Raw genomic sequence first — 18,878 nt, 5'->3', positions numbered from 1 at the left:
TTCCCTTCTGCCTAAATGCACTAAGCCGCACTGACGGTGTTTCCTGCAGCTGTGCAGTTATTTATAGGTCTTATGAATGATCCTACGTGGGGCACCAAACGCCAATGTCATACCATCCCTCTGCGGAGAGAATGTATTATTACTGGGGGAACAAATTAATTTGCCTATTTTAGGAATTTGCTGGTCCATAGAACACAATGGTTAAATCAACTTGCCTATTCTCATATATTGTCAAAAATGAAAACTCCTAGAAACATAGAAGAGTGATGGCAGAAAAGACCCCCTGGGCCATCCAGTCTGTCCTTCTATTGTTTACTTTTTATTTTTCTCTTAAACTTTTCCAATACTCACTAATACCTGGCGAATCCCATGGATCAGTGAAACGTGAAAAAAACTGCTTGCCTGGAATTAGCAGTGATGAATGTGCTGGCCAGATGACGAATTCTATGGAGACTTTTATAAACTATAAGATTACTATGAATTTTTCTTTTATGGCGTTTCTTGATCCTTTCTCTCTAGAATATAACTATTTTCAAAAGTGGAAGAATCAATGGATTATGATATTCTTATAGCTTTGCTAATCTGTAATCAGGGAAGGGTGCCTTGAAGAGGCACTTAGGAGGTGTGAGGAAACATAATGCCTACATGCTCCTCTGAAAAATTTGGTATGCAAATGGGAATAGTACAATGCCCCTAGGGTGCCACCTTTTAGAAGGTAGTGTTCCTGCAAGTCAATGTCTAGCATTGTTCCATCTTTCCATTTACATACCAAATTTCCCAGAGGAGCATGCATGGCCTTATTAGATTCCTCACACTTGCTAGGTGCCTCCCACATGGAGAAGCTATACCCTCCCAACCCACATCATAGACCTCTCACCCAGCCAGCAAACTACTGTATGTAGTAAGTGCCGCAGTGATGTATGGCACCATGGTGGCAGACGGAGGCAGCATGTTTTTTTTAATATAAAAACAACTTTCCAGGCCTTATTCACATGGGCTACAAAATCGCGCTACTTTGTAGCGCTACAAAAACGCATGTATGTGTAGCTGATGGTATCCAATGGGTTCATTCACATGAGACGTTTTGTAGCCTGAAAGAACCCATTGGAAACTTTGGACTACACATACATGTGTTTTTGTAGCGCTACAAAGTAGCGCGATTTTGTAGCCCGTGTAAAATGTTTCATGTCATTTGAAGGTATGTTTACTTGAATGTTACTTCATAATAACTTGTCACTTAAACTCTTAAAGAGACAGGAATCAATTACTTATCACCCTACAATGAAATAACACTTCAGTCGAAAGTCACATTTATAATATGCCTCCATCCCAGTATGGCGAGGCACTTTGAACTCTGTGGTTACTGCCTGTCTTCGTACTAGTTCTGCATACTTTACTTCAGGAGTTCTGTGGCATGCACTATCATCATTACATACTCTAGGTGCAAAAATGTCTAATACAGAACATCTTCTTCATCTACCAGTGATTCCAGAGCTTCGCAGCCTAGCAGACTCAATGCCCATCGTTTCGGTCTACTATAACTTTTCCTTGGCACGTAGCACCACTGTAAAGTGCCTTGCCACCCCGGTACATACGTGTTACACAGCACATCAGTTACCATTCCTAGTACTTAAACATTTTGTGGAAATAAGGGAGATGGAACAATACCTCTGCAGTGCCACCTATTGGATGGCAGCATTCCCGCAAATAAATGTCCGACCCTTTATACAAGTCTTTAAAACAATGATTCCCAATTGAAAACCTAACCAGATTCCATACACAGACAGCAGTTTTGGGGTTTTTGCCTTTTATCAGTGTGCAGTAGGATCCTGGCGTGGCTAGTGAGAGGCCTATGACGTGGGTCGGGAGGGGTAACATCTCTCCGTAATGAGAGCGCCAAGAAGGTGAGTGAGGAGACTTATAAGGCCATACATGCTCCTCTGGGAAATATATACAAATAAGGAAGATAGAACAATACCTGTGCAGCGCCACCTATTGGATGGCAGCCTTCCTGCAAATCAATGTCCAACCATTTATTCATGTATTTTATAACAATGATTGGGAATTGAAAACCACTTTGTGGAACACTATGCGCAGGAAATCACTTCTCACATCTCAGGTACAGAGCGTACGTCCTCTGGCAGCAGCAATTACCTGTGTATTAAATCCTGTCCATTTGCCTCTTTCGAATCTACTTCACATAACAGACCTCAACCATCGCCGTAGGAGCTGCGATTCTACACGTGATACACCAGGCGTCGGCGGTGCCATCTACATATGGAGGTATTTCCCACATTACCACCTTGGGGCTTTACTTCCACGTAACATCTGACTCTAATATCACATGTGACTCCTTATCAACTGATGCCTTGCTGCGCCATTACATATCACATTATATCACTCATATAATACACCTCATGTCACATTTTACAACAAACATAGATAAAACCTGTAACCCTTGCAAGGCCTTGCTTAACTAATGGCGCCAAACTTTAAGACACTAGCATTAGTTCAGTTCTCATGTGTCTGTGCCCCCCACAACTTGGTCAGGGATTTCACTCATAACCGTCTTGGAAGAGATAGCACATTTACAAGCAGAAGCATCTCCACGGACTATCAGCATTTCACAGTTTGCTCGCTCTTGAACCCTGACACCGCAGCCTCTGTGTTCGGCATCTGCGGAGAGAGAGACTCCCTCTCCTCCCTTGCACTTCGGGATCCTTTGCTCCAGTGATCCAGCCGGTTCTCTATTCTGCCTTCCCTTCAGTCCCGTGGTCATCAGTGCTCTTTTGGTCTCTGGCAGCTCCCCAGCACGGGGACACTGACTGCTGCACTGTCTCTTGGCAATGTCTCTACCACTATACTGCAGACCTCCCTGTGCTGCTCCTTCCTCTCACACACTCTGAATTCTAAATTGCATCACAGTTCCATGATGGCTATCACAACCTGGTCTACGAGCTTCTAGTAAGCTCAATTCAGTTCCATTAGTAACAGCCATTGGTTTTGTTGGAACTCCCTCTTGTGGCCAGAGCTGATATTGCAATCTGTATTATTGCAGCTCAGTCCTAAATGTCACAGAGTGGCCTTCTAGAGGCAGTGGATGGAACTTCACCCTGGAGCTCAGTACCTGGCAGCAGAGCTGCTGTTACCAATAGGAGGGGAGCAGGGCATTGCTCACCCCTGTTACATGTACACTGATGAAAGGCAAAAAAAAAAGAATACACCCTGAAACAGCTTTTTTGTTTTCTTTTCTGGAGAAGGCTTTGGCTTATATTCCCTGTCACTTTACAAGACCTGTTTAAAGGCCAGGCATTGACTTGCAGGAATGTTGCCTTCCAATAGGTGGCATTTTAGAGGCATTGTTATACTTAATCTATAATCAAAACTCAGTTTTTAAAAATAGGCTCATCTAGAGCAATGTAAATGAGTGAAAGAAAAATGCTATGCCACCTGTTGGAATGATTGCTAGCCTATGAGTCAACATCTGATGTTTTAACAGGGCTTACAATGGATTTAAGACAAAAAAGAGAACCCATGTACATACAGCTATTTCAGGGTTCTTCCTCATCATCAGTGTATAGCAGGTTCTGGTTGGCTAGGTGAGAGGCAATCAATGTTTCTTTTTGTGGGAACCAATAAAGTAGGTTAGACCATAGGGGTGTAGGGAGTCTTTTAAGCCATGCAATGCTTTCTGTGAAAAAGCTGTACAAGTGAGTGATGGATAATTTACAGGTCTCTTAAATGGTCAGATATTGACTAATAGGGTTGCTACAGTTCAACAGATGATGCTGTGGAGCCATTATTTCATCACTCATTTGCATAGCTTTTTCCCAGGAACATTGAATGGCCTGTAAGACTCACCACACCCTTTTAGTGCTCTCTGTTGCAAGTGGCCAATAGCGCAACACAGGTTCAGGATACGATGCAGACAAAGGAGTTACAAAAATGTGTAATATTTATTTATGAGCAAAGATTAAAATAAATACTGTTGATATATCAAGCAAACAGTTTAACTTGTACTGTAGAATTTCCTATCACCGGGTATGCCTAATTAGCTCCTAGAGTTACCAGTACGTCACATACAATATAAAATAATAGAAATACCAAGAAACTTAGTAATGAAATTGCATAAAGTATCATACATTTCCTTCTGACAGGGATAACACTGTATCAACATCCAAATGTAATAACCGTGTTATCTTTTCATCAATGTCCATAACACTCAATAGTTAGCATTGCCATCCAGAGGAAATGTGGATGCTGGAGGGCAACTCAAAACTGCTTGTTATGACCAAAGTCCCGATTCAGTCTTCTAGGCAAGCCGGATACTGAATACTCAAGCAAACTTTCTTTGAATAATACAGTTCTTCAACTGAGTGCAAGTGCCTATAACCCACAAGTTCAGTGTCCATAATGTTAAAACAATCTCCACTTACCCTCAATTTTGCCCTGGCATCGAAAAAAGCAGATTAAACCCATGTCACAAATTTCTCACCAAAAACCCATCCTATGAAGAACAGCCAATAAATAATTCTACTTGACACTGTCAAAAGCTTTAGCAGTGTTGAGTGAAAAAGTAGCCCGGCTCCCATAAACTCGATGATCTACCTGGAAATTCAGATATAACTTCTTTAACCCCTTAATGCTATCTGACGTAAGGTAACATCCTGGCAGGGTGGTACTTAATGCACCAGGATATAAACTTATATCATGTGGATGGTGTCGGATCCAAAGCAGAGCCCATGCCATCCCGCACGGGCCGATATATACTAGGATCTTATGCATTGGTTTCAAATGCATCAGATCACATGGCTGTATTCCCATAGCATAAAAGCTCTCGGCTGGCCAATATAGCGCCGGGCACTTTTACGTTGGGCCAAAAAGATAGTCCTGTTTAATATCACCGAGGCAGTTAAGTTCCCGTTAATCAAGTGTATTTCACTGTAGGGAACCACAGAAAAATAGAATAAAATATAACTTTTATTAATTAAGATAAAAAAGCAAAAGAAAAACAATATAGTGCGATATAAGGTGATGAGATAAAACTATGCTCGAATAGTAATAAAGAAGAAGTCTCTTTGATTTTATCAATTATTTTCATAGGCCAAGATAATTCCTTGAGGGGAAAAATCTTTATACCCTCTTGCAATATCCGTAAGGTGCTGAGTAGTTAGAATTAGTTGTTATTTTCTATTACTCGTTCTCCCCCCTCTATAAAGTAGAGGATATCAGTATATTCCCCTATCGGAGGTTCTTATGTATTCTCACATAGAGAGAAAGGGAATAGTAATGTATATCTATGATGTTCTAGTCACAGAGGAGATTATTAACCAGAACCCTGTATTCCCGCCATACACAGGGCTACGTATTTCTCTAGATATATAATAGAGTGCTGGAATCTTATCTCGGACTTGAGCACGGTGAGTATATCACCAAGCTCAGAAGTATATCGAAGTCATACGCAGATTGCTTATATATGTCCACAATCGTCAAGGGGTAGATGTACATCCCAAGTACAAGTGTTGTGTTTAACTTAAGGATAGTGGATAAAGTGAGTCATGCAAGGTATGCCCCACACATTGGGGAATAACCTATTGCAGGATTTTCATCAACTACCACAGTGTGAATCAATATAAAATAATTAGAGAACTTCTAAAAAGTCCAAAGACGGATACATAGTGATCTCAGATGAAGATATAGATCAAAAATATTCGTCTGGACTAATGCTGCAGATCAATAGGCTATGAGTATAAATAGCTTCTCTTAGATAGCTGTAAAGGACACTTAGGTTTCTGTGTCCAACAGCATAAGTCCTAGGTGGTTGATTTGGTGCAAGGCCAAACTATTGATATCAATCACCTAGGTAGTCACTCTTTATATTAAATTGCTGTTAAGGGACACTAAGATTGTTGGTCCCGGTAGTTATGTGCCTAAATGATAGCTCTGGCATAAAAGCCAGGTATAGATGTCTATCACTTTAGTCAGAAATTCTATCCATCTACGCGTTTCTGCTGTCAGAGAACTTCTGGCAGCGTCATCAGGATGGATTCTATCCTAACAGCACAGTTTTTAAGCCACAAAGAGCAGTGGCTGATAGTTGATCTGAACAGCACAGTGGCTGTTAACAAAATGAGCATAGATGGTAACTCAGCTCTCAGCAGAGGTTTATATGGCCCTAGGCACGCCTCCCAAGCAAGGGGATTGGCTCTTGTGCTTCCAATAGACTGTCAGCCTTGCCACACACCTTCTCCCGAAGTCTCGCGATATTATGCGAGTTCTGCACATGGGAGGCGTGCCTAGGGCCATATAAACCTCTGCTGAGAGCTGAGTTACCATCTATGCTCATTTTGTTAACAGCCACTGTGCTGTTCAGATCAACTATCAGCCACTGCTCTTTGTGGCTTAAAAACTGTGCTGTTAGGATAGAATCCATCCTGATGACGCTGCCAGAAGTTCTCTGACAGCAGAAACGTGTAGATGGATAGAATTTCTGACTAAAGTGATAGACATCTATACCTGGCTTTTATGCCAGAGCTATCATTTAGGCACATAACTACCGGGACCAACAATCTTAGTGTCCCTTAACAGCAATTTAATATAAAGAGTGACTACCTAGGTGATTGATATCAATAGTTTGGCCTTGCACCAAATCAACCACCTAGGACTTATGCTGTTGGACACAGAAACCTAAGTGTCCTTTACAGCTATCTAAGAGAAGCTATTTATACTCATAGCCTATTGATCTGCAGCATTAGTCCAGACGAATATTTTTGATCTATATCTTCATCTGAGATCACTATGTATCCGTCTTTGGACTTTTTAGAAGTTCTCTAATTATTTTATATTGATTCACACTGTGGTAGTTGATGAAAATCCTGCAATAGGTTATTCCCCAATGTGTGGGGCATACCTTGCATGACTCACTTTATCCACTATCCTTAAGTTAAACACAACACTTGTACTTGGGATGTACATCTACCCCTTGACGATTGTGGACATATATAAGCAATCTGCGTATGACTTCGATATACTTCTGAGCTTGGTGATATACTCACCGTGCTCAAGTCCGAGATAAGATTCCAGCACTCTATTATATATCTAGAGAAATACGTAGCCCTGTGTATGGCGGGAATACAGGGTTCTGGTTAATAATCTCCTGTGACTAGAACATCATAGATATACATTACTATTCCCTTTCTCTCTATGTGAGAATACATAAGAACCTCCGATAGGGGAATATACTGATATCCTCTACTTTATAGAGGGGGGAGAACGAGTAATAGAAAATAACAACTAATTCTAACTACTCAGCACCTTACGGATATTGCAAGAGGGTATAAAGATTTTTCCCCTCAAGGAATTATCTTGGCCTATGAAAATAATTGATAAAATCAAAGAGACTTCTTCTTTATTACTATTCGAGCATAGTTTTATCTCATCACCTTATATCGCACTATATTGTTTTTCTTTTGCTTTTTTATCTTAATTAATAAAAGTTATATTTTATTCTATTTTTCTGTGGTTCCCTACAGTGAAATAAAAAGATAGTCCTGGAACTATCTTTCCATCTGGAATACGTTAGCCGCTGCATGGGCTCCTATGGGAGCCAATGACAGCGGCCGGAGAAGGGAGGTGGGAGGGAGTTTAGCAGTGTGATTTTTCCTCACAGCCTCAGCTGTGATTTTTCCTCACAGTCTCAAAAGATAGGCCATGACCTATCTTTTGATAAAAATCACAGGGAGCTCCCATAGATTCCTGAAAAAAGGGAGGGGGAGGCAGTTTGCCTGGGTTCCGCGCTCATTGAAGAATATTCTTCGTTCTAGCATTACCATCATACAGGTTCAATCAGAAGGTATTTATCCTCTAAACTCTATCCAAACAAATCCCCCATCATTTATAATCAATGACAAATAAAATTGAGAGTGATCAGACACAGATATTCCACTCTACGAACATAAGGAAGCATAGATCGGGTACCCATTGGGAGATCTTTTCTAGAAAGTGTATTATGTGAACTTTAATAACATGCATGCTGTTCTACCCTCCACAGATCACATAAACCTGTTTCCATTAATAAGTGTGCGAAAGCAATTGGGGAAGGAGAAGCCAGAATAGGGCCTTTAATAAATTTGTCCAAACAGGAAACCAGACAATTATTAAAATTGCCTAGAATTAATTCCTTCACACTGCAGGGCGTACATTTATGTCCTGCAGCGTTAGGATATGTATGAAGGGAGATCGTGCGGAGATCTCCCATCATACATCACGGGTGCCCGCTATTTATTACAGCAGACACCCGGCGGCAACAGCTCTGATCAGCTACGCAGCTGATCAAAGCTGTTAACCCTTTAAACGCTGCTGTCAAGTATGACAGCGGCATTTAAATCCCCAAACGATTTTTTGGGGGTTCTGTACGCCCCCCCTCCCCCCGTGATTAGATAGCAGGTAGCCATGCGGGTGTCATGGCAGCCGGGGGCCTTCTGAAAGGCCTCAGGGCTCTCTTTGCAGAATGCCAATCAAGCCGTCCCCGTGGGGTGGCTTGATAGACTGCCTGCCCAATTGCAGTATGATTTAATGCTATGGCATTACATCATACTGCAGGAGCGATCAAAGCATTGCAAGTTGTTGTGCCCCTTGGGGACTAAAAACAAAAGGTAAAAACAAGATCAATAAAATTTTACGAATTGTAAAAAAATAATAAAAGTTTAGATCACCCCCCTTTTGCCATATTTATAATAAAAGAATCTAAATCATAAAACAAAAGTACATATTTGATATCGCCATGTCTGTAAAAGTCTGATCTATCAAAATAATGCATTGCTTACTGCACACGGTGAACGTTGTCAGAAAAAAAAAGTCAGAATTGCACTTTTTTGGTCACCCTGTCTCCAAGAAAAAATGCAATAAAAAGCAATCAGAACATTGTATGTATTCTAAAATGATACCAATGGAAACTACAGGACGTCCCACAAAAAATTAACTCTTGCACAACTATGTCAACAGAAAAATAAAAAAGTTATTGCGCGCAGAAGATGACGGCAGAAAATAATAAAAAAAATAAATTTCTTTGAAAAAAAATAAAAGCAGTACAGCAAAAAATAAAGTTATCGTGTCATTTTTGTTGCTGTTTGTGTGCAATAGAAACAAGACGCACCAAAAGATGGCAAAAGGTCGTTTGTTTTTTTTTCATTTTACTCCACTTAGAATTTTTAAAACCGTCTTCAATACACTATATGGTACACTAAATAGTACCATTGAAAAATACAACTCATCTCGCAAAAAACAAGCCCTCATACAGCGACGTCGGTTGATAAATAAAGGAGTTATGATTTTTTTAAATGGGGGAGGAAAAAGCAAAAATGGGGAAAAAAAGGGCTGTGTCCTCAAGGGGTTAATGTAGGAACCGTAGGAAATATAGCCACAAATTCCATATCCTTCTTAATACATTTTCTGGAATATGGAGTGACAATATATTGCCACAAAAAATATTTCTTTTGCACAATAATGCATTTAAGACAAAAAATATCTCACCATGGAGTCTACAAAAGATGATTCATACATTTCTATGAATCAGTACACTTACTCCACGTGCTTAACCTGAGTACACAAAATGAAAAGAATGTGCCCATACAGAATTGTAAAGCAAGTATACAATAGCTTAAGTGTGTTTCTAACAGGCAAACAATAGCTGGTTGAGATTGTTGAATAGATGGAAAAACAGCACATCTTTTAACCCTTTCCAATCCACTGTCTGACATTTAAAGACACTCTGATTGAAGGCTGTACAGCTCTGATGTTGGAAGACATCCAGCAGGGTATTCTTACTGTAGATTACTGGCCACTCTGTTGTCGGGGGCCTCTTCAGCATGTCCCATACCACAGTACTGGCTCTAGCCAGCAGATGGCACCATTGTATAATGGCAGAAGGAGAAAGCTCCCTAGGAAACCCTGTATCCAAAATTTGATTGCAAAGAGTTAATTATATCCCCCGTACCATGTACATTCCATGAAATTATATTAATCTCTTAAACCATGATCCCATAGGGCTTTAATCACCTAGGCATAGATATAATGGTAAGAAAAAAATCCTACTATCACAGTAAGGTCACTAATACTAAGGAGAAGTACCCAGGAACCTCCCACCTATGTAATAAATAATCTTATTTCTGGTGGTCAAAAACTCTACCAATAATCCACTAATAAAAAGCACTACTTATTAGTGTTATATAAATGTTGTACGTTTATAAATCCAGGAGGGGCATCCCTAGAATTATTAAATAATCAAGTCTCCCCTGCATCACAAGTCTCAGCCATGCCAACTGCGAAATAACAAAAGGCAGATATAAATTTCTCTAAAGGCTCTTACACACTTGTGTTTCTTTAATGGTGCGATATTGCTGTGTTTTTTTAACGCAATTGTCAATGGGACTTTCTAATGTTAAAAAACCCATTGCCCAAAAATCGCAAAGCGCAAACTTGCGATGCATTTTTAATATTAGAAAGTCCCATTGACAATTGCGTTAAAAAAACGCAAATGGGGAGGGGCCCTTAACATCCTGAAACTGCATGCATTTTCTTTTGTATGTCTACTGAATAATCTCGAAAGACAGCTATACAACGACTGTCCATAGTTAACTCCTATTTTTTAAAATAATGTCCCGATCTTCACAATGCACAAGCTTTATCAAAATAATTGTCGGCCTGGCATCAGGTAGAGGTGGTTTAGCAAAAACTCTATGAGCTCTTTCCACAGCAAAGTAAGATGACAATGTATCTTCCCCAATAATTGATTTCAGTCATCCTTCACGAATTTCCTCTCAGATTCAATCCTTCTACTTTTTCTGAAACCCTGCTCCTGAGCCTCATCATGAGGCACACGTGCACCACTGGCTTCTTTCCTCCTGACCATCACAACTCAGTTAAATGATGGACAGGCCATACAAAAGACTAGCCTCAGCTGTCATTGCTCCTCTACTTTTCCGCTCCCCCTCAACCTTTCAGTAAGTGGTGCTGTGGAGGATTATTATATCACTCATTTGCCCAGCTTTTACCCAGAGAGCATTTAATGGTCAACGAGATTCTCCACTCCCGCTGTTATGGTACTAGTGGGGTACTTAGGTACGCACGGCGCAGGGCTCCCTGATCTACACCCACGCCACTGTCCCTTCCTGGAGATAGCCCTGATGGTGGACAAGTCCAGGCCGCCAACTCTGATCCTACACTTACTAGGGGGGACAGGCAGGGACCGCAGTACCTATGCAGGAGACAACTACCCATTAGCACCGACAGGAAAAGCAGATGACATGAACCAACACGAAACAATACAAACAGAACAGAGGCAGCTGGTAAGGCCTGGCTGATAACAGCGAGGTCTAGCAGACAAACGGACAGAAACAAGATAAAAACAGAGGTGGACTGGAAAACCGTGGCTGATAACAGTGAGTTAGACTAAGCTGAAGACTGAGGGAATGGCACAAAGTACCAGGGCCAGATTACCAACAGGTTAGAGTAGCTGGACTACTCAGCAGACACTGAAACACTGGAAATAAAAGCAAGGTCTAGCGGACAAGCTGACAGAAGCAGGATACAAACAGAGGGCACTGAAAAGCTGGAAAGCTGGACAATAATCGGCAACTCCCTGGCAGCAAGAGCTGGATCTTATAGGGAGGCGGGAGGAGCCGATAGGTAGATAGACCTGTCAATCAACAGCACACATCTCAGACACATAGCAGGGTAATTATCCTGACTGGAAGGCACAGGAGATGTTAACCCTGGCTCGTCTGGACAGAACAAGGTGTGCTGGCAAAATTAACCATGAGCTGACAGGCGTAACATTATCCCCCCTCAAAAAAAGGGGCTCCGGACGCTTTAGGCAAAGAAACAAACAAAAAAATAAAATAGAAATATCAACTCCTTTAATGGACGCATGTCTACAGGACTTATGAATACGGCCTGAAATAACACATAGCAGTCACAATAAGGAGCGGAAAAATACATATATACCTTGAACAGAACATATTGTGCCTACACAATAGGTCTCAGCCACAATAGTCTGTAAGGAACAGGAAACGGGCGTCCACAACCAATGGACAGGTGGCTCAGACAGACAGGGCCCTACATCCGCTACCAACGGACGGGTAGCTATGCAGGAACACGGGGGAAAAAAAACAAATTCACTCCGTTTGCCATAAAAATGGTCAGGAAGTTCAATCCTGGGTTCAGATTCTGCAGACAAGTCCAAAGCTGCAGGCACGAACTTAACGGCAGACAGCTGCTGCATGATGTCTGCCATCTGCTGTGATAACGCTAGCACTTGCTGAGCCAGAGCTTGCATTGGATCCTGTACAGACATGATACTAAATTGGCTAGAAAGAGCCTGAACAAGATCCACAATACATCTAGCACAGTTTGTTTGGGCCGATTATTATGTTACGGTACTAGTGGGGTGCTTAGGTACGCACGGCGTGGGGCTCCCTGATCTATACCCACACCACTGTCCCTTCCTGGAGATAGCCCTGATGGTGGAAACATCCAGGCCACCAACTCTGGCCCTACGCTTACTAGGGGGGACAGGCAGGGACCACTGTACCTATGCAAGAGACTACTACCCATTAGCGCCGACAGGAAAGGCAGATGACAAGAACCAACATGAAACAATACAAACAGAACAGAGGCAACTGGTAAAGCCTGGCTGATAACAGCGAGGTCTAGCAGACAAACTGACAGAAGCAAGATACAAACAGAGGTGAGCTGAAAAAACCCTGGCTGATAACAGCGAAGTCTAGCAGATAAGCTGAAAGAAGCAGAATACAAACGCGGGAGACTAGCTAGCAGACTGAGGTAATGGCACAAGGTACCAGGGCCAGATTACCAGCAGGTCAGAGTAGCTGGACTACTCTGAGCAGACACTGAAAACTGAAAATAAAAGCAAGGTCTAGGGGACAGGCCTGGCAGAAAACAGAAAGTAAAGCAGACAATAGCAAGGTCTAACGGACATGAAAAGCTGGACAATAATTGGCAACTCCCAGGCAGCAAGAGCTGGATCTTATAGGGAGGCGGGAGGAGCCGATAAGTAGATAGACCTGTCCATCACCAGCACACTACTCAGACACATAGCAGGGTAATTAACCTGACTGGAAGGCACAGGAGATGTTAACGCTGGCTCGTCTGGACAGAACAAGGTGTACTGGCAAAATTAACCATGAGCTTACAGGCGTAACACCCGCTGCTTACCCCCACTGGAACTCATCTATAGTCAAAACCAAAACTAATAAAAACTTTGAGACAAAAATTTTGTACTAAGTCAAAGCCAAAACATGGTGGTCTGCTCTTATCTCTAGAAATTATAATGCATAGCACAGTCCCAACCTATTGCTCTCCAGATGATGCAATAATAAAACTCCCATTTGTCAAGACTAGAGTTAAGAGAACTGAACTGGTAAAATCCTGTTTTGGGTTAAAATTTGCTAAAAGTTCAGTTGGGCATGAAGCCACACTGATCTTTTAGCAAAGTTCTACCCAAAACAGAGTTCTACTGGTTCTGTTCGTTCAACACTAGTCCTGAATACTGGTGTATAACACTGTCTAAGAGCCATAAACACCCTGTATAATACTGTCAGTGTTATTCAGGGCTTTCATGGCTCTTAAATAGTGTTAAACATCAGTTATAGGGCTTTTGGTGAACTTACGGTTCGGTTTGAACTAATTAGGACAGATCCGAACTTCTAGCAAAAGTTCATAGAACCAACCAAACCGAGCTTTTCAAAAGTTCACTCATTACTAGTCAGGAGAGCATGCTAGGTGTTCTACTATATTTTTGTTCTACTATATTGTTGGAGAACCCCATGTTGCAGATCACTGATGCATAGTAATAACAAATTACATTTTGAAACTATTTTACAAAAGTTCAAAAGATGATGAATACTGAAAACAATGGAGCACAGTAGTATATCAATCATTCTTGTAAAAAACCATGAGGGTTAATCAGATGTGCTACATTCATAGAAAGGTTCTCCCAGAGTGATCATTAAAGACAAGCGGTGCATGAGGGCCATGGTCCTTTCTGGCAGAGCTATGAGAAAAGGCTTCCCATACATTAACTGTCATTTCAGAATGACTGCACAATGCAATCCCTTAAGCTTCCAATGATATCTTTCTGACAGACTCCTAATCTCTACAAATTGTTGGTAAGAGCTTCATTAAATCAGCCTGTCAGCAATCCTGGCTCTCACCACTGTAATTCAAAGAGATTGTGTGATCCCATGGAAAATGAAATATTTTATTCCCAGTATTACTCCAGATTGATGAGATGAGTTAATGGCTTCTGCCGAGTTGGTAACTATCCCTGATTTACAGGACAGTGCCAGACTTTCTAGATAGAAAATTGATTCTATCTAGCTATCTACCTATATATCTAAATATGGAACACAATTTATCAATTTATTTTAGAGGGGTTATATTTATAAGCAAATCTAAAATTCAGGTTTTTACAAATAAGTACATTTCTATACTTTGACACCATCATCATTTTTATATCCAACATTATGGTTTACACTGTAATTTCTTATAGTGGTTGGATTTCTTTTTTCTGATTCAGAGCTGCAAATCCTCTGGATTAGAGATAGAGAAATAAATAACACTGTGGATGCCTTTGGCCACCACTAGGGGCAAGCAAGTAAAAAGCTTTTGGCCTCCACTCTGTGCCATGTGTATTTTCCTAATGCACTGGGATAATCCACTGTAGGTTACAGTTTAGGAATATTGCAAACAGTGATATCAGTAGTGGGATATTACCAGGGGTATTGTTAGGGTCTTAAAAGATCCGGGGCCGCAGGCCAAATGTGTACAGCATGTAGTACAATATGTACTGAATTAAAGTGAACTTTTGGTTTTGAGACAAAATTCTGGACCGGAGGGAGCTATATTACCTGCAGTAGTTCTTCCTTGCCATCTCTCCAATCTGGTGGTTCTGGATCTTGTTTTTGGCCATCTAGATTTTGACATTGGGTGAAAAATTTGGGGCATTCACCCCGGTTGCCGGAGCTACTGATGACCTTGCATATTACACATTGTGATGTATGATAAAAAAGTCTAAGTGTACACTGATGTTCCCATTGACTTCAGTAATAAAGCGGTCTTCAGTAATCGGACTCTCCCTAATGGCTGCAGACGGCTATGAAAACAAGCAGGAGCATAGAAATCTAAACCTTAAACCAAATTAATGCTCGTAGTTTGAAGTACTTTAATGTAATATTATCAGCTTTTATGAGCGAGCATTAAATATGCATCAAATATGATATCAAGCTACAAGATTTGTCTCATCAAGACTCTGTCTCTCGATGGCACAAGCCCGTTATGACTACACATAAAATAAAGCAAAATTGAATAATATTGGATCAATTGTGTTCCTCTTGCATCATATAGATTTTACTGCTTAAGATTCCCATGCTTCACGAAATTGTGCCCAAAATGTAGAATAATAACATAAAGTGTCACATATTACAAGATGTAATTCACGAGAGGAGAAAAATCTAAGCATTAGATGGAGAGGGTAAGCTGAGGAAGAAAATGATAGTCATATGCCTGGATGTGAGCAGGTTGCAATGTTACAGCCTCCTACACATACAAGTGTTAATATGTAAATACTAAGTCGAACGATTATTGTGCGGTGCCAGTCAGCTGGCATAGAACATCTAGTTAATGAAATATCTGACAGACAGATACAAAAAAGTAATATGCAAAAAGCCTAATATCAAAACGAACTCAGCATTTTAATATCTTTTAGACCTTATAATGTCATGCACTCCATTGCCGCTTTATTAGATAAGGCTTCACATTGGCTGATGACACCACTTTTCTATCCAGTTTAAAAAACTGACAGGGAAGGAAACTATATGCAATGGAGCTCCAAAGAAGTCTGTGTCACATAATGGCCCTATGGTTCCTTACAGGTTTCCGTCACTATGCATTTTTCTGCATTGGGGATCTCACAGCTGTAGATGAAGATCTGTCATGCTTTAGAACTGACTTGACTTTTGGGTAGATCCATGAGCAGCACCTGGGGTTCCCCAGTTTTCACCCTTTCACCTCACCAATCGGGGTGTGGTCTTTGCTGCAGTAGTCCCAGAAATAGTCTCAGTTGTTAGGAGCCAGCTGATAAAGGTTTTCTGTAATGTGGCACCAGAGGATGTAGACAGACATAGTTGAGGAACAAGCAATGGTTAGGGCTTGTGGATAACTTGCATGATCCAGGAACAGGCCAAAAGTCAGAGCAGGCAGGTAAGTGTCTTGTAACTTGAGAAATAGGACTAGGGTTAGGGCAGGCAATGGACAAAGAACTGCATATCCAAAAAACAAGCCGAGATCAGGAATGGAGAAAATCAGGAAAACTGATTGGTTCAGGCACAGGTCTATTACTAGGGAATCAGATAGGAAACAAACTAGCACCTTTGAACAGTAGTCGACTGATTGCTCAGGTATCTGCTGATGGGTAGAATAGCCCTATATAGTCTAAGACCTGCCAGGAGAGGTTGGGGCCTTGAAAGCACAGGGAAAGACCAGCAATTTGCATTATTTCACGAGTATTAGCCCTTTCCAATCCACTGTCTGATGTCTTCCTACATTCTGATTGAAGCTTGTACAGCTCCAATGTCAGAAGACGTCCGGCAGGGTACTCTTACCATCTATTGCCAGCTACTCCGCTGTTGCAGCCTCTCTGGTGCACACACTTTAGCTTTTGCCAGCACATGGCACTGTTGTATAACAGCAAAAAGAGAAAGCCTTTTAGGAAACCCTAATCCAAAATTGGATTGGAAAGGGTTAGCGGCACTCGTGTAATAGTGCCCTTAGACTGAATGCAGAATCGGAAAAACATTGTATGTGATTTGGACCGCAGCATGACTATTCCTATCAGATATTGTGGTTTGAGTATCTCAAAAGGTGATCTCCTGGAAAGTCCATGTAGAACAGCCTCCACAGATTACACATAACAATGCGTAAACACAGATGCTTTGTTAAAGGCATTTTTTGACACCCAGAACAATTTTTTTAAAGAAGTACCCATAGTGTCCCTAAATAATCTTCAAATCTTCTCAAATATTTTTAAATTTGATTTTAACTTCCTCTCTTTCTCCTGATGTTAAGGCCACATAGCAGGCTTGTCTTCTTTCTGCTCTTCCAGGGGCTTCCCTATTAGCACCTTTTGTACATTCCTAGCTGAGACCGGATGCGAGGGTATCTGAATAGAACAGCTTATCAGTAGAAGTAACAGAATCACAGAGAGGCAAGATCACATGACCGGGTCAGAGAACAGGTGAATGGGACACTTTCCAAAATGCAAGTATATTACCATGTGGCTTGTATGGGCAACCTGGGGGCAATAGTCTTTTGAAGATAGTAATCAGTAAAACCCTTTAATTAAAGAAAAAAATGATTATTAAGACTGATATAATAAGACAAAAAGGCAACGGTTCCTCACATAAGCTTGTGTTCATAGCTATAGAGGAGGCATATCTGGCCCGTGGTGCCTGAGGGTACCCAAAAACTCCTTTGCAACATAAATACACCAGTATTATAAATTCTACATGGGAGCTACTTTATAGATTTTGCTTTGGGCCCAGGAGTATCATACTACACTTCTGGGGGGCGGGGGGGGGGGGGGACAGGTGGGCACTTGCACTATTGGGCTGTTAACAGTAGTGCGCTCTAATTGTGCAGCTGAACTAGACTTTTTTATTTACTAGCATTGCGAGTACACAACAGCAGATGTCTCAAATGCTCCACAAGTGACCCCTACCCCTACTTTGGGGAGATCCCCGATATCACTGGCGTAACTATAGAGGATGCAGGGGATGCAGTCGCACCCAGTCCCATAAGGCCTCTCTTCTCCATATGGGGAGGCCAGTACTATGAATAAAGCATTATAGTTGGGGGCCCTGTTACAGGTTTTCCATTGGGGCCCAGAAGCTTCCAGTTACGCCTCTGCACGAGATTGAATACTAGATCACCATCTTAACTGTGTGAATTCCATTTACTGTACGTTGTAACATTAAAATAACTCTAGGCAAGAAACTAATGGGGCTAGAGGAGACGTACTCAACTTTAGAGACAGGCACATAAAGCACTAAATTGAATCATACAAAGCTTTGACAATCTTTTCATACATCAACCTAAAATAATTATGCCAAATTTCGGGGTTAGAATCATATATACATATGTTCTTGTTATATTTTCTGGACTAGGATACTATATTCTGAAGCAGGGATGATCCCTGTAGGCTCAATGTAATGCTGTTAAATGTAAAAGATAAAGGTATTATAAAGGAAAGTTCTTTAAAACATTATTGTGTACATGGTCAACATGGGAAAAAATTTCCACTACCCTAGCTCCTACATTACTCTTCCCTCATTATGGTGTAAACTTGTATCATAGTGCCTGTGAGATGGCTTGAGTATTAGGACTGCGGATTTCCCAGTTTCCCAGGAAGATGTCAACTTGTCAGGCACCCAAAGGACCGGACTACGGGATCAGGCGTGCCTGACTGATCTGTTGGAGCGAGGTCATAGTCTCCTTATCCTCTTGAGAGGGCAGAAGGACCATGTTCTGACCATACCTGTTCGGGAGAGCACAGTGTCTTAAAATAGGCCCAGTTAGTTGCTGTAGCGTAGAGGTTCCGGGGGGAACTAAGACTACATAGTTACCCCAAACAATAACTTTAGAGCTACTCTGGCGAAAACACATCTTTCCATCCGTGCCCTCCTCACCTGATTGCCTGTCACATTCTGGAGGTCTTCTCTGTGTATTCCAATCACTTCCATGCAGTGCAGCCTCCTGTCTGCCATCATCTTCAGAGCTAGATTTTTCACTTTCAGTTTCACGTC

The sequence above is a fragment of the Eleutherodactylus coqui genome, chromosome 5, assembly GCF_035609145.1.
Source record: "Eleutherodactylus coqui strain aEleCoq1 chromosome 5, aEleCoq1.hap1, whole genome shotgun sequence".
Classification (NCBI taxonomy): Eukaryota; Metazoa; Chordata; class Amphibia; order Anura; family Eleutherodactylidae; genus Eleutherodactylus; species Eleutherodactylus coqui.
Note: the sequence above shows the minus strand (reverse complement) of the source record.